Source organism: Thermobia domestica, chromosome 3 (assembly GCF_964235325.1).
Source record: "Thermobia domestica chromosome 3, izTheDome1.hap1.1, whole genome shotgun sequence".
Taxonomy (NCBI): domain Eukaryota; kingdom Metazoa; phylum Arthropoda; class Insecta; order Zygentoma; family Lepismatidae; genus Thermobia; species Thermobia domestica.
In genome coordinates, this window is record NC_137456.1 from 264,927,317 (window position 1) to 264,944,053 (window position 16,737).

Below are 16,737 nucleotides of genomic sequence, written 5' to 3' on the forward strand. Positions count from 1 at the left end.
TATGTACACTCAACTAAAATAATCTGAAAAACAGTCAGCTCTATCTAAGACAGAGATTTCGACATCGATAGTTTTTGGTGAAAAAATCTTTCTCATTCTCTTTAATTGTTATTGAATAATATACTGAAAATCAAAAGAAACGATGCTGCTAAAGGTAGGTGATACATTGTTTTACAATATGAAAAGATAAGTGCTGCATGAAGACACCAATTTAATACACGACAGTCAAATTGGCAAAGTTAACAGAACTGTTAAGCGCTTAGATTCACTGAAAGGTTTATGTGATGCTTTACCAATTATGAAAATAAAATTCTGCAAAATTCCCATATAGGTTGAATTCCTAAAGTCTGAAAACTGTGCAAAGAAAAGCTTCAACGATTAAGAAAACGCGGTCAAATTTGTTAATCATACATAAGTGGTTTTTCTTTCGTCCGAAATGTTATTTTGTTGTCAACCAATACCAGGAAAAGAAGGATATTATATGTAAAGGGATATTTTGGAAAAGGAATGAGAAATTCTAATGTCTTCATAATAGTTTTTACTTACATTTGGATATCTACTTGAATGCAAAAGAGTTTATCTGTGTAATTAAGTGCAGTATTTTAACTTTCTCGTATGAGACTGCCGCTCTGTTAAATCGGCAAAATTAGGAAATTTTGGATATACAACGTACCTTCGGTTCCGTTCGAAAGCTTACTTTATTCTTTATTAATTCTATGAGAGAAACCTTGTGAAATTGTGATACAAATTAGGTTATATGCACAAATGTGTGATGCTAGTCTCACAAAGTATCATTTTGAAAAAGTGGCCAAAATTTTGATTGAGAAATTCGTGTGCCTCCATATCAATTTTTGACCAGCATGACATTTCGGTACCTACTTACATGAAAAAAGATTTTTTTTCTTCAACGCAGTATTTTGATCTTTTCTTATGAGAATCCCACTTAATAACGAGAGAGAGATAAAAATTTACTATATAGATTGGAGTATGTAAACAGTCTTTTAAGCCTCCTTTCTCCCCTTAGGGTGATTATTTAAATGAAATTGAAGTATGAAAACTAACCTCGACTCGAGTTGTATTCTTCCGCTAGCTCACAATGAGATTTACAAAGTCGATATCAGTTTTATATATTGATGAAACACTTGTAGAAATTTACCCCTTTCGCCAGTAAAAGTGGAACTTAGAAAAAAATTGCAGCATGTGACCACTTATTTTAAGTATGTGTTTATATTTAAAACTTAATCGTCATAACGTTAGATGTATTCAATTCGTTGACATAATAACTTTTGACCCCATTGTCCCTTCCGATACACAGACTACTGAAACCAACACGGTAAGCTGTTGTATTTATATTCTAGAAATCATTTCAAGCGATTAAGGAGTTCTTCATGATGATGGAACAGTATGTTATTCGAGTGTGAAAAAAATCGCGGAAGGAAGTGTACCTTCCCTTCTTTACAAGTAAGATTTTTAGAACACTTAAATACATACTTACTAATTTTAAATTAGAAATATATGTACCGAGTTTTATATTCTTAACTTTAAGGTCTCCTAAGACACTTCACTTTTGACAAATTTTCGACTTTGTTTTGTTATGAATTGTTGACGAAAGTAAAATGATAAAATCCCTTATGAGGGCCAATGTTAATTATGCTCTACAACTAATTTCGAGGGCTCTCACTTTCTCATGATAACGAGATAGATAAATCTGATTTCAATATGAATAAAATAATTATTTCAATGCTTCCTTTCCTTCCTTAAAAGTAAAATATTAAAAATGCTAGGAATTAGGCCTACTTATTTCTAATGGAAATATGTATACAGAGTTTCGTATATATAGTTCGAGATGATCTGAAAGACTTTAATTTTAGCATAATTTTAGCATAAAATTTGAACCTCTTCCTCCCCTTAGCATGCGTGTGCAATTGAAACTAAAGAAGCAAGTAAAGGAAAGTTTTCAAAAATTATTTTCACATTACTCAGCCGCGTTTTCGGTATTATGATTCAGGCAGGATCTATTTCATATTTGTATACACTTCTTGGAATGTCGGTTTCTGCCACGATGAGATTATATTTGTGTAAAATGTTTCAAAGGCACATTTTGGCACAGTTCTACCCCGTACTATATCTGTACATGATGAAAGTGAAAGTGAGGGAGTCAAAGTGAAATGATAAAAACTAAAATCGACACAAGTCATAAATAATTGTTTATAAAATATTCAACTATTGTCTACCTCTGGTTATTTAAAAATAGAAAATGTAAAATTAAAATATCCTGGAATTTGATATTTTTCCTCAAAATCTAAATTGTCGAAGATGCTGGGGCTAGTATCAACTTCCTCATATAAGGCGCTTGATCTGTCTATCTTAATAGGGTTCTAAGATATGTTTTGACTTATATTTTAGATATGTGATCAGAGTTGAGAATTCCAAAACTTCCCTTAGTATAAAGGGATATGAATTAAAATGAAAGAAAAGATGTGTATCCTATAATTTAGAGCCTACTTCATAAATAGTACCTGATTATTGAATCACTCACAGAAGATCCGTTCCACTCATATTCCAATGTAAAGTGGAAAGAAAACATGTCTCTAGGATTCCCTTTCTAATAATATATTTAGTAAGGCATTTGGAGCGTTCACGGCACAATAAAATGAAGTAACATTACCTAAGCTGTGAGTAAAGTAGATATACCTCTTAGAAACAATACGGAAAACTTTTACATGTTTCTCCCACCTTATAAGATCTATTTACAATATCTGGACATGAAACATTTAAACTTATAAGCACTGAGAGGAGATTCAAGTTAATCTTAAAGACGAAACATGTTCAAAACAAGTTAATTTATGTTAATGTATGTATATGTATATATTCCTTTATAATTCTACATGCCTGGAGTAATTTTAAACAAACTTTCTACACATAGAACTTACAGTCTAAATAAGAGCACTTTCGGGGTAAACTATTGGTAGTTGGAGGGTATATATATATCCGCAAACTTATATCCAACAATGACAGAAAGAGAGGTTTTCAATAAACTAGAAGTAGGAGAGGAGGCTCAATATGCAACGACTATTCATGATGCAGATTGTGAATTGGATAACTTTTGGCAGAAAGAAAATTCAGGCCAAAATTTGGATATATTTAACAAACCAGATGAAGCGTAATGTTCATATTCCCATATATATTTTCTTAGCCTACGAGGTCTAGCCATTCATACTAGTAGACGCCATCGCGAATCGGTCAATATAAAATCTATCATATTTTAATACGAAACGCACTATTATGTATATTTCAAATATATTAACACACGAAACGATTGACGAAAATTCAATGGACTCAACATCTAACATAGGATAACTGTTAATTTGTTTAAAGTCCCAGAGTCCTACACTCCGACGAGTTCCTCGAGGAGCCAGAGCAGCTATGGCTCCCTCCCTAAGTGAAGTTCTACAAAAGGTCACGAATACTAATAGTATTGATGTTTGGCTAGATCTTTCAATTTTCCCTTATGTGGTTGTCTGTATTCCGCAATATGCCGAGAAAGTTACCAATCTCACCACATGGGTGAAGCACAGAATAAGAAACGATCTGGTCTAATAATTATCGAGAAGCTCTGCCAGTCGAATTCATTAAATTATACAAAGTTCGTGATTTGTCAGAATCCGCGTCATTCCACAGCAAGAATATTGAAAATAAACTAGCTGACGGTGATGTAAGTGGAGCAGTAAGAATACTAACATCCGAAGACTCGATAGCAACGCCAGATAATTCAGTGTTAGAAGCATTGAGAGCAAAACATCCAGCTCACTCACATTTATTAGCCATCCCTGAACCTCTTGAGACATCAGCATCAGCAAATAAACTATCATGAACGGAATTATTTAAACCTATTAAATCTTTTTTTTCTGGATCCTCCGGTGAAATGGATTGCTTTAAAGCTTCAATCTGAAAATAATTAGTCAAATTCCACAATTACGAATAAAGACATAATTTCATTACGGCTATCAGAGAACTGTTACACCTCATTATATCGGGAAATTTACCAACCATATTGACACCAATATCCTTTAGTGCGTCGTTATTTGCCCTTAAGAAAAAAGTAGTGGTATTCGGATAATATCCGTTGGCAATGTTTGGAGACGATTGTCGGCCAAAATAATGTGCAACAAGATGCGCGAATCACTAATCAGCATACTATATCCACACCCCTAGGAGTCTGCATAACATTTGGGGCGGAAACAGCGGTATATGCAGCCAGTACATATTATTCTACTTTGCACATAAAAATGAAAGCATTTTTACAAATCGATTTCAGAAATACCTTCAACGAATTAAATCAAGATTCCATGTTATTATCTGTCAAAAACAATTTTCCATCAATTTTTTCGTAACTCTCTATATGCTATTCTCAGTCAAGCAACCTATATAAAGGAGATAACACTATTCTATCAGAGCGACACGTTCAACAAGCTGATCCGTTAGGCCCAGCGCTGTGTGATTTGACTCCAACCAATTGTTAATAATAATAAAGCAATGCTGAATGTCCTTTTATTTGGATGATGGAAAAATAGCTGGAAATACAGACTTAATACTACAAACATATACAAAATTCGTACACATGCATCATCAATTGCTTTATCGTTAAATTACTCCAAATGTGAAGCGGAATTCCTCGGTGCTACAGAAGAACAAATAAAGAACCAATAATATAATTTTAATAAATCAGCACCCTGTATTCAGCTCCTTACTCCAACTAATACTCAGCTTTTAGGTGCAGCTCTGCCGTGTCGTGACAAAACGCTGTAACTTTGGCGGAGAAGTTTCGCGAAAAAGAGCCGTAAAGTTTTCATCAGAAAATGTGATCTGTATCGTGTAGAACCAGTGTATCTTGACTTTGGAAACACGTGGTTACATGTAATGTTATGTAAATGCATGTTGTGTGATTAAATTTGGTGAAAATTGATTGGTTGACCATTATTGCCTAGTTACACTGGTTCTACACGATACAGATCACATTTTCGGATGAAAGCTTTAATGCTCATTTTCGCAAAACTTCTCCGCCAAAGTTACAGCGTTTTGTCACGACACGGCAGAGCTATCTCAATAGAAGCACAGAGCAAAATGTTATTAGACAAGACCTCCAAACCAGAATTTTTTGTCATGACTTTCCAAGCTTTCAGCCCATTCTGCATTTTATTTATTAAGGGCTTCATTTGGAATGCCAAGATTATTATATTACCTTCGATGCTCTCCATCTTGGAAGGAAGATGCCCTATTGCAAAAGGTTGAGGATACTCTTAAAACTAAACTGGAATCCATCCTCAATTGGTTTATTGATAAGAACTCTTAGATACGAGCTTCATTACCAGTCTAAAATAGAGGTCTTGCAATCCGTCGCGCTACAGATATGGTAATTCCGTCTTTTCTTGCGTCTTACTATGTTGCAAGTCGATTAATTAGCTCTTTTCCTCAATATGATGAACATGAAATCACCAATCCAGATGTGCTGGAATGCATAGCTAATTGGATTAGTGGTCAAATTTAATTCGGTTATACCCTCCGGCTCTCGAATATCGCAATAATCAGTCGGTCTGGGACGAGCCCAACGTTAATTACCATGTAGCTTCTTTATTACAGACTACAAATAACGTTGAAGATAAGGCCAGGCATCTCGCAGTCATGTCCACTGAAAACGGGGTATGGCTTCAAGCTCTACCATCAAATTCTCTAGGCCTACATCTATTCAATGAGAGCTACATAGTTTCCGTGGCTCAATGTTGGGAGCAGATATATTTGAACCACACCACGCACTGCCTCAACTGCAACACCTTAGTAGAAAAAAAAACAGGATTACACGGTTTGCCGTGCAAGAGCAGCGCCGGCAGAAATCCACGTCACTCATGTGTGAATGATGTAATATTAAGAGCTTTAATATCTGCGGGGTTCCCAGCAGTAAGGGAACCGAATGGATGTAGCCGTTCATACGGAAAAAGAGCTGATGGTGCAATGGAATATTAGTACAATGGAAGAAAGGAAAGGCATTGATTCGGGATTTCGCATGTTCAGACACTTATTCCGCCTCCAACTTTCAATATTCCTCAGCACAAGCTGGACCCTTAGCTGCTCTAAGAGCAAACGAAAAAAGGAATAAATATAGCAATAGACTCCATAACAATTGCTTTGCTGCAATAGCAATTGAGTTTAGCGGTTCTTGGGAAGAAGGCGGTCTCAAATTTGTAAATGTAATCGACCACCGCCTATCAAGTAAATCAGGAGATACTAGAGCCAAATCTTTCCTAATTGAATGCATTAGTAGCCGTTCAACGGGGAACGTTTCGGTTATTACGGGAACGTTACCCACCTGTAAAGACCTAGAAGATCTTTCTTCTATGACTGCAGAGCAGGATGCTTTCGAGTAAAAACAAATCATTGGTGCAACAATTTATGAAACAACGCAGCAAGGAATATGGTGGACATCTCACAGTCCATAAGTTTATATGAAAAATTACGACAGAATGCTTTACTGTACGTCAAGACAGTGATATGGGATCAAAAGTGTATATGCGAGCTGTGATTTCTTGGAAAATATCTCCGATCATGATGAACGGGTAGCAATATAAGGAGTCATGTATGTTAGGAAGCATTCTGAAGCGAAAAAAGGAAACAAGAGGCGCGTAGAACAGGCGAATAAGAAAGTAAAGAGTCAGACAAGAGTTTAAGCGTTCTTAATTTTTCAACTTTTAAGCTTGAGACATGACACTATAAATGTAATTCCTTTCAACTGCTTTTCTATAGAAAATGCATCTACTTTTAGCTTGCAAGTGCAAATAAAATCAAGAAAACCGAAAAAAACAAAAATGAAATTATAAAATTAGACAATTAAAGTTATACAACAATACTAAACTAATTATTTCATTGTTGGTTTACAGATACATATGAATAAAAAAATAGGATGGAATTTCAAAGTCTCAGATAAAGTTAAAATAGACCAACGTAAAAGAAACTAGTTTTCCTTATAAATAAGAATGACGTACTAATTTAAAATGCGAAAGTAATTAAGCTTACAGTCAAACTTTTATGGGCATTTTTCTCACAATTTCATGCCTTGATTGCCTTAAGTTCTCATCGCTCCATTTATTAGACATAAGCTTCAACAATTATTATAATAGAAAGCAGTGGGTATAAAATGCGAAAAACTGTAGTTTTTGCTTCGCAATTTGTTTCTGAACTAATATCAATCGTTTTTGATTATGTTTACAAATCAACTCACTAGCGATTTCCAATATATAAAAAATGCTTTCCCCAATCATAAAAGGAAATCTAAAAAATGCCAGACCATATACTATTATTTTTAATAGAGTTATAAATTGAATCTCAGCTCTGTAAGTTGAACGACTTGTGAGGTACTCAATTTTTCGCAAAAATTCGCACTTTCACTACTCCCTAAGTATATGTATTATAATGAAAGTGATACGCGTATCATAACTTCCCAGTTGGGATTGGGGCATAACTATTTACCAAACCTAATTTATTTCATATGATCTTGAAACTTTTCTGACGTCTACTATTAATCCAATGTTCTCGGGATTGCTGCCAGAGTGTGTGTTGCTGTGCTGAGCTTTCGTTACCATACAGCGGCAACATCTTCAGAGCTATGTGTTGGAGTGTGCTCGTCGTACAATTTATATTGTAGTCTTTAGGAATTGCTGTTTCCTTTAACCAGCTAGCAAGACTATTGAAGAAATTCAACATCAAGACTGTACACTGCCCTCCACCGAAGATCAGGAGTTTACTACCAACTGCAAAAGACTCATTGGGATTAAAGACACCGGGTATCTATAAGATCACTTGTGAATGTAACGCCGCTTACATAGGTGAAACGGGAAGGAGCATTGAAGATAGAATGAAAGAACACCAGCGACACACCAGACATAAACAACCTGAAAAATCTGTAATAGCCGAATGCTGTATACAATACAATCATACGGCCATGTGGGACCAAATTGAAGTACTAAAGAAAAACAAACAGTTTTGGGACAGGAAAACACATGTATCTCTATTTATTCGTACATACAAGCGATTCTCCAACAGAGACGAAGGTTAAAATCTACCTGACATCTGGATCCAGCTTCTCAGTACGAAAACAACCATCAGCCAATCAGAGAGCAGTTTGCACCCGCAAAATCAGAGCACGCCTTTGGCCAACAAAAACAACCAATAGAAACACAGCAATTCTTAAAGACTACAATATAAATTATACGACCAGCACAATCAAACACATAGCAGTAGTAGTGGTCCGCGTATATCTCGCCGAGTCAGCAAAAATTTTCTCGATTCTGATTGGCTAAGAGAAGTCACGTGACGTTAGGCCCCGCCCACGCGGGAAATTCAAATTTTCAGGTCACGTGGTATGACGTCATGAGTCACCCTGCGGGGAAATCCCTCATTCTCTTTTATGACATGGATTTTTGAAATTTGTTCCCTTTTACGGGTAAGATGTGTGTTTTGATTGGTTGATAGCTGTCACGTGATCTTAGACCCTACGATATTTGAAATTCGTTCCCTTTTACGGGTAAGATGAGTGTTTATGATTGGTTGACAGAGGTCACGTGATCTTAGGCCCTGGGATTTTTAAAATTCGTTCCCTTTTATGGGTAAGATGAGTCCTTTGGTACCACGATGCTGATTGGCTGATAGAGGTCACGTGATCTTAAGCCCTGTGACTTTTGAAATTCGTTCCCTTTTTATGAGTAAGATGAGTGCTTTGGTACCTCGATTCTGATTGGCCGACAGAGGTCACATGATCTTAGACCCGCCACACGGTGAACAGAATACGTGGGAAAACCCCTCACTCATTTGTTTTCATGTTACGGGTAAGATGATTGCTTTGGTACCACGATGTTGATTGGTTGATAGAAATTGCATAATCTTACACACCCACCCCAATGCTAGACATTCAGAGTGCTATGACGACGATCCACCCTAGACCTGGATTTTAGAATTTTGTTCCCTTTTTATGGTTATGCGTAAAGTTCCCATGAAGGGTTCAACCTCCTCTTAAATAACCCTTTTTGGTATCATGATATTGTACTGAAGTTTACCTTAAATATTATCATTCTCTTTGACAGATAAGATGATTACCAGCTTTCTTACCTTGATGGAGATCCTGTCCTTGAATTAGTAGCCTATGTCTCTGGAAGTAACAATGGTGAAAGAGAGGTGTCGCTTGTAGATTTCTTATAACACATTGTTGTGATTTTAAGCGATTTATTGCTCAGTAAGCGCTTCATTAATGGAAACAGTGTTGCCAGATTTTTTCTTACCGAAACTGCTCCGGTTCTTTTCGAAACGGTTCCGCAGAGTGCAAGAAATTTTAAACTAAAAATTTTTTCGAACTAAAAAAATTTCAAACAAAAATTTTCAAACAAAAAATTTTCGAACTAAAAATTTTGAAACAAAAAAGTTTCAAACAAAAAATTTTCGAACCCAAAAAAAAATTCGAACTAAAAAAATTGAAACAAAATTTTGTCGAACTAAAACATTTTTTAAAAACAAAAGTTTCGAACTAAAGATGTAAATCACATCTAAAAATTTTCAAATCAAACTTTTTATCGAACTAAACTTTTAAAATTTTCGAACTAGAAATTTAAACCGAGTTTAAGAAAAATCCTAAGAAATGTTTTTCCAGGAATCGAACTCAGGTCTTTTAAATCAAAGATGTGTATGCTAACCGCTTAAATGAATTCGGTTTTAATCGATCTTGGTGGGTTTCGAACCATGGTCCTTGAAAAGGATACACATATACTTTAAGAAAATAAATCTGACATTGTAACGCTTCTCAAATCAAACTTTTTATCGAGCTAAACTTTTAAAATTTTCGAACTAGAAATTTAAACCAAGTTTTAGAAAAATCCTAAGAAATGTTTCTCCAGGAATCGAACTCAGGTCTTTCAAACCAAAGATGTGTATGCTAACCGTTTAGCTATGAATGAATTCGGTTTTAATCGTGCTTGGTGGGTTTCGAACCATGGTTCTTGAAAAGGATACACATATACTTTAAGAAAATAAATCTGACAGTGTAACGTGGATTATAATAAAATGCTGATAGACTTTTTTTTGTGTGTTGACATAGAAGCACATATGATTGAAAATGCAAACGTCAGCGGATCGCATTACTTTTGTTTTACTACGAACGTGTCAGCATGATTCTTGAAAAAAGCAAACATTGACATTCTCGTATGGAATATGAGGAAAATGAAATGTCGTCACAGTTACGACAAGTAGTGACATGATCCTGGCAGAAGGGAATTGGCATCGGAATTGCGATACTAGATGTTGTAACTATTGAGAAACGCGAATGACGTCACGATCGATTGTTACACATCGTTTTCGTTCGTGATTCATGACAAAAGCAGCGAGCGTTTTGATTGGTTCGTTGTGATGTCATTTTATAAATTTCCTCGTTTCTGATTGGTTGACGGTGACGTCGTTTTCACAGCGACCTAAATAAAAATCTAAATTTCATTTTTCAAATCCTACACCGCTCTCAACTATCGTGTGAGAAGGTCTGTTCTTGAAAAGTGTCTTCATTTAAGAAGCTTTACTACACCGACTTTTTGTTCATTGAATTTGAGGTAAGTTCAGTGAGATTTTATTTTCACACAAGATTCGAAAAATCATTTTATTTTATATTTGTGGGGGCGGATCACGAATACACTGTTTTACTTTTAGTACGAAATATTTAGACTATGAAGGAATTAGTGGAATGGAAAATTGGGAGTACGAATCAGGAACCCCCACACATTAGAAGTAAGCACGATAAATGATATGGTTTAGCGTCCCTTCAGCTTAATGTTGAATGTGAACTCCCGTCGGGAATTGAACCATGGCCAGAAAAATGTGTGCGCTTAGTTTTGAAAAGAATACATTACAAAATTTCAGAAACTATGCCTGAGAATAATATGGTTCGATTCCCATTGAAAGCATTAGCGTCCCTTCAGCTTAACGTGATATTCGAGCAACCGCCCGGGATTGAACCAGGGCCAGAGGCGTGTACGTCAACCATTTAGCTTAGTTTTGAAAAGAATGTATGATAACGCGTAAGAATATTAAATTTCAGAAAAGGCTTGACAGCGATCCGATGTGGGAAAGCAAATCCCACCGAGGATTGAACCAGGACCTTCCACGTTAGAAGCATGTACGCTAACCGCTTAAATAAAAAAGAGTGCATGAATATTTGGTTAAAAGATTTACGCTATACAGATTTTGTTTTGACAATTACGTATGTGTTACGTTAATGTTCGGTGAATCTCTTCAACTTGCAAACGCATCATTTAAAGGTCGTTGTGAGTAGAAAAAATGCTTACGCGTGCTTTGTCACATCTCAGTACTGTTGAAACATTCATTCATTCATGCATTCTTTTTATCACTATAGAATGGTAGGTCAGTTACATGCTGATGTAATGGTCTCAAGTTTGACAGCAATAAAACACACATTTCAGTAACATAATAATTTTTAAAAAACTTTAATTTCTAGTACACGTGCTTTCATAATGAGGTTCTGAACACCACCGCCAGGGGATCAAACTCAGGACCTTTACATGAATTGCTTAGTTAAGAATTTATCATGAATGTTATGATTTCCTGTTTATCAGGTGATTAAGATTTTTCTTTCTTCTTTTCTTTTGTAGTAAATTCACGCTGCTCAATTCTTTTTTTCCCATTACATATTTGTTTTACCGTACCTGTTTGTTTGTTTTCATTTTTAACCATGGCCGAATCGGGTTTTACTGTTTGTAATGAAATCACTCGTCATTATAGACGATTTATGTACGTTTATGTATTATGAGGTGTGTACGTCAACCATTTAGGTTAGTTTTGAAAAGAATGTATGATAACGCATGAGAATATTAAATTACAGAAAAGGCTTGACATGCCCCCCCGACGTGGAAAGCAAACCCACCGAGGATTGAACCAGGGCCTTCCACGCCCGAACCATGTACGCTAACTGCTTAGTCACAATAATAATAATAAAAAAAATACACTATACAGATTTTGTTTCGACAATTACGTATGCGTAACGTTAATGTTCGATGAGTCTCTTCAACTTGCAAACACATCATTTAAAGGTCGTTGTGAGTGGAAAAAAATGCTGACGCGTACTTTGTCACATCTCAGCACTGTTAAAACATTCATTCATTTCATCCATTCTTTTTATCACTATAGAATGGTAGGTCAGTTACATGCTGATGTAATGGTCTCGAGTTTGACAGCAATAAAACACTCATTTCAGTAACATAATTATTTATTTTTTAACTTTGATTTCTAGTACATGTGCTTTCATAATGAGATTCTGAACGTCACCGCCAGGGAATCAAACTCAGAACCTTTACATGAATTACTTAGTTAATTATTTATAATGAATGTTATGATTTTCTGTTTATCAAGTGATTAAGATTTTTCTTTCTTCTTTTTCTTTTGTAGTAAATTCACGCTGCTCAATTCCTTTTTTCCCTTACACATTTATCGCAATTGTACCTGTTTGTTTGTTATCTCCTTTTACTAACCATGGCCGAATCGGGTTTTACTGTTCGCAATGAAATCACTCGTCATTATAGACGATTTAACATCGAGGGCAGAATGCTCGAAATTCAATTCAACGCACCGCCCGTAGGAACCGATATCATACAGTATGTACATAACAGTTTCCAAGCAATGCTAGACCATTTATTAGCCAATGTCGACGATGAGGCGATGGTTGGTTTATCGGTAATATCGCCACGGAACACGAATAAACCGTTTTGGGTGAGTTTTCGCCAAGCCCAAAACCTGACACTGGAAACGATGTGAGCCTCCTTTGAAAGAGTGTTACAAAGTAACAATGCATTTCTCCTGCACGAGCCATTCACCGTTCATTTCCATCGTGTGGATATTCCACGTGGCTACGGCGGCGGTTTGCGGCAAGGAGTACTTCAAAATGAAGAATTGTTACGTTGCAAACGATTGATTGTACGAGTAAAAAATCAAGATTCAAGGTGCCTGGCGTACGCCCTTGTTATTGCTATTGGCCTGAAAAAATACAAGAATGTAGATATGAAACGACATAAGCAATATCAAAATCAGAGAAAATGTATTGTGGACCAAGAAGTCCTTGCGCTATGTGCAAATGCAGGAGTCAATTTGGATCATGGTGCCAGTGTAAATGAAATACGACAATTCCAGGCATACCTCAAAGAATATAAAATTACTGTGTATACCAGTTTCTCAGGCCATGATATCATGTACGAGGGGCCCAACGATGAAAATCGCACTCCCATAAATTTGATTTGTTTGGCTGGACACTTTGATATCATCCAATCCTTAACTGCTTGTTTTGCAACCAAATTCTACTGTGAAGCGTGCCATAAAAAGTATAATGAACGTAACAGACATGTGAAAAATTGTCCTGTAACGTGCTCCAAATGCTTACAGAGACCTCTATGCGACAAGAATCAAACGCCGATATTGTGCAACGACTGCAATCGGCAATTTTACGGCGAAGAATGTTTTAATAATCATCGTAATATTGTATATCATCATGGCGAATCTGTATGCAAAATGGTGAAGCAATGTACTAGATGTTACAGAGTATATTCTTTTGTGCATACAGGACAACGACTTCATGATTGTAATGAGATCTTTTGCAATGTTTGTAAGAAGATTGTTCCAGGATCCCATCAATGTTTTATGCTTCCTGATCGCCAATGCTTGAAACCTGGTGTTCCTTCACTCATGCACGCAAAGAAAGCCTTGTTGATATTCTATGATATAGAATCTATGCAGGACACGAATATTGGCGATAATACGTATGTACACATTCCAAATTTATTGGTTGCACAACAAGTATGTTATGCATGTGTTGAAAACAATAATATCCAGCAGTCTTGCAGTACGTGTGGTCAGCGCCAGCATATTTTCCAAGGAGAGGATCCAGTTTATAATTTTCTCCAGTACTTGCGGGAACGTCGTCCCAATATAAATAAGATTTTCTGTGTCGCGCACAACGCTAAGGGATACGATGGGCATTTTATCCTAAAGACCATGGTAGAACAATGCCAATGGAGACCTGACGTCATATTAAATGGGACAAAGATACTGAGTTTAACGTTGAATAATCTGACATTCATTGACTCGTTGAACTTCTTGCCTATGGCATTAAGTAAATTGTCAAAAGCGTTCAACTTACCCGCAACCAAAGGCTACTTCCCACATTTCTTCAACACCAAGGAGAATCAATCGTATATTGGACCACTTCCAGAAACAAAGTATTATGGTGCAGATGAAATTGCCGTCGAAGACAGAAACAAGTTCATGCAGTGGTACAACGATCATCGTAATGACACGTTTGATTTCCAGAAAGAAATTATCAAGTATTGTATTCAAGATGTCAATGTACTGCGACAAGCATGTGTTTCGTTTATGACGTCATTTGAAACAGAAACCAAAGTGAATCCTTTCTTGGAGACGATCACGATTGCCAGTGCTTCCAATTTAGTATTCCGCCGGAATTTCCTTAAACCCAACACTATTGGAATTCTACCGGCACATGGCTATCGATGGAGAAGTACCCAATCGATCGCTGCAATGCAATGGCTGGCCTACATTGAAAAAACCGAAGAAAAACAAATCTTACATGCGGCCCGACAAAAAGAAGTGTTTATTGCAGGATTCCATGTTGATGGTTACTACCAAGATCCTGAGACGTTAGAGGAGCACGTCTACGAGCATGCCGGCTGCTTTTATCACGGGTGTAAAGTATGTTTTACTACAGGCCGTAATCAGCCCATCTACAACAATCCAGAAGACACCATGGAATTCCGTTATGAACGAACGCAACGAAAAAATGCAAGACTGCGTGAATTGGGGTACATTGTACATGAAATGTGGGAGTGCGAATTTAATCAGTTCTTAAAACAAAATCCTGCAATGGCGACGTATCTGAAGAATCACCCGTACATGAACCGCAGACCATTAAATCCAAGAGATAGTTTTTTTGGAGGAAGGACCAATTGCGTGAAATTGTACCACCAAGTCGACGAAAAAGCGGGGGAAGTAATAAAATATTTCGATATTGTCTCGCTTTATCCTTACATCAATAAGTGTGCTAAATACCCTGTAGGCCATCCACGAATTTATCTAGAGGGTGATGAAAATATACCACCAATAAATAAAGTCAATGGTCTAATCAAAATGTCGATATTACCAAGTCAACATCTTTATCATGGTCTCCTGCCTTACCGATGTAACAAGAAACTACTCTTTCCACTGTGTGCTGCGTGTGCCGAAGAAATGAACCCAGACCCTACAGCAACGTGTGCGCACAACGATCAGGAGCGATGCCTCACTGGAACATGGGTATCATATGAAATCCAGAAAGCAGTAGAATTAGGATATCAACCGGTGGAAATTTTTGAAATTTTGGATTATGACATTGAACAATATGATCCCATCACGAAAACAGGTGGCTTGTTCACGGAATATATCAATACATTTTTAAAATCAAAAATGGAAGCGTCTGGCTGGCCTAGTTCCTGTGTCAGCGAAGAAGACAAATCAAAATTCATACAAACCGTCCTGGAGCGTGAAGGTATTGCATTGGATCCGTCCAAAATTGAAAATAATCCTGCACGAAGAAGTTTATCTAAGCTTTGTGGGAACTCTCTTTGGGGAAAGCTTTGCCAGCGTACAAACTTTAGCCAGACCACAATTATTGATCGGCCGGAAGAATTTTATGAAAAACTCACTTCCCCCGACATTAAACTCCATCAAATTGTACCCATCAATGATACGATGTTGTATGCGTTCTGGGAGTACAATGAACATGTGCCTGTTCAAAACCGAAACACCAATGTCGTGTTAGGTGCATTTACAACATGTCAGGCACGTCTGGAACTGTACAAGTACCTGGAAATGTTGCAGGAACGTGTTTTATATTTCGACACGGATTCTGTAATATTTACGGAGAAGCCTGGAGAGCCAACCATTGAACCTTCAACGTACTTGGGATGCTTATGGAATGAGATGGAATCTTACGGACCACGAGCATATATCAAGACATTTGTCAGTGGAGGACCAAAAAATTACAGCCTAGAAATATACAATCCGGATACCAACGTCACCAGTTACATATGCAAAATTAGAGGATTTACATTAAATTACAATGCAGGACAACAATTAAATTTCAACACGCTAAAAGAAATGATTACAAATCAATGCCGTGGACAAGTCACCATCACTATCCCCCATAAGATATGCAGGACCAAAGACCATACCATCGTCACACGCAAAGAAGAAAAAATGTACAGTATCCAGTACACAAAACGTCGATTTAAAGAATTCAATTCCTACGATACGGTTCCGTACGGGTACGTTAAAAACAGAAGATGGAACTGGAAAAAGAAGATGAAGAAGAAAAAACTGTAAACACCCAATAAGGCCGCCATTTCTTTTTTCCTTTTCCTTTTCTTCTTTCCCTTCCTTAACCACAAAGCAGCAACACCAAGAAGAAAAAAAACGCAGTACCCACAAGAGTTCATAAACCATCAACACAACCATCAGTGGAAGAAATGCAGTCATCTCGTATCCAAGGAGGAACCTTGACCATAAAGGAGCAACACCTAGAAAAATGCAATACCCAGAAGAGTTCATAAACATCCATCGGTGAAAAAAATGCAGTGATCCTGTACCCGAGGAGGA